We start from the raw sequence: 1546 nt of genomic DNA, 5'->3' as shown, positions 1-1546 counted from the left end.
GTGGCTCAGTCGGTTGAGCATCAGACTCTTGATTTCAGCTCAGGTCATGGTCTCACCCTTTGTGGGTCCCAGCCTGGCATGAGGATCCCCCCTGACCATGCAAGTGCATGCCAGTGCGGGGGCCTGCTTGGGATTCTGTGTCTTCCTTTTTCTGCCACCCCCCCCCCCCACTTATGCGCCCACATACTCTCTCAAAATAAACTTTAAAAGAAAAAAAAAGAATTAACTATCACATAATTTATATATATTTTTTGCAAGTGACACTAATATTATTTTAACAAAAACAGCTATGTCTTCTCTGAATTGTCAGCATTAAGCTTAGAGCAGGATTTGTGGTGGAGCTGCCTTAGGCGGTCTCTGCAAATGGGTCCTTAGCATCCCGTGCCTGCCACCGTGATCTTGATCGAGCGCCAAGGCCCTCGAGGGGTCTCATGGGAGGTTTCCACTAGCCCACAAGCGACAGCATGGCAGCCATCCCCTCCAGCGGTTTGCTCATGGCCACCCACGACTATTACCGCTGCCTGGGTTCCACTGCCAGTAATAGCTCCTGTGGAGGTGCAGAGTATCCTGGGGAAGCCATCCCTCACCACCCTGGTCCCTCCAAGGCCGGCCCAGGTCACTGGATGGCAAGTTTCTTTTTGGGGAAGTCCACCCTCCCGTTCATGGCAACACGCTCAGAATCTCCCCAGGCCTCCAGCGACTTGATCGCCTGTGACTTGACTCTGGAAGCCATGAGGAAGCAGCAGCCTGGTGGCCAGTCTGGCAAAGCAAACACCGAACACCCATCCCCAGTCCCGAGAGGCCACTGGCCCTCTTCAGGAGACGCTAGGCTCATCAGAGCCCCTCCTGTCCCCTCCTCTCTCCACGTAGACTAGGCAGGCTGCAGCAAGTGGAAACAGTTGGGTTCTTTTAGATCAAAATAACAAAACACCAAAAAGGAAGTCGAGAGAATCCCACTCTTTACTATCCAAGCCACACACAAGCCTTCCTGACACCCTGTAATCGTGTGCCTTGCACCAGGTGGGAAACAAACTCCAAGCAGTCAGTTTAAAAAAAAAAAAAAAAGTATAATATAAGCTTACATTTTATTCTATTTAGGTGTGTTCTTCCTAAACTCCTACAGATTTACTGATCAAATAAGCTAGCACTGCTTTTATTTAATGTTTAAGAATATGAAACATTTATGGGGCACCGGGATGGCGTAGTCGGTTAAGCATCTGACTTCAGGTCAGGTCATGATCTCACGGGTTTTGAGTTCAAGGTTTTTGAGCTCTGTGCTGACAGCTCATAGCCTGCAGCCTGCTGCAGATTCTGTCTCTGTCTCTCTCTCAAATATAAAAAGATAAAGAAAGAAAGAAAGGAAGGAAGGAAGGAAGGAAGGAAGGAAGGAAGGAAGGAAGGAAGGAAGGAAGGAAGGAAGGAAGGAAGAAAAATAAAATTATGTTTAATCAAATTGAATCATTATTCTGATAACCTTTCATTTCAAGAGTAATTATATTTTGCTGTGTGTCAACTAGAAGATAGTGTCTGATAACTTTAGGTAACC

The 1546-nt window shown here is 47.2% G+C and overlaps 1 pseudogene; it reads left to right on the top strand.

The window, feature by feature from the left end:
* The first annotated feature begins 464 nt into the window (after positions 1–464).
* Positions 465–1027, top strand: LOC112864139 (pancreatic progenitor cell differentiation and proliferation factor pseudogene; annotated as a pseudogene).
* The last annotated feature ends 519 nt before the right edge of the window (positions 1028–1546 follow it).

This window comes from Puma concolor, chromosome A3 (assembly GCF_028749965.1).
Source record: "Puma concolor isolate L17-30 chromosome A3, mPumCon1.1.hap2, whole genome shotgun sequence".
NCBI classification, from domain to species: Eukaryota; Metazoa; Chordata; class Mammalia; order Carnivora; family Felidae; genus Puma; species Puma concolor.
The sequence above is the reverse complement of the archived record's forward strand: the minus strand, read 5'-3'. Positions and strand labels throughout refer to the sequence as shown.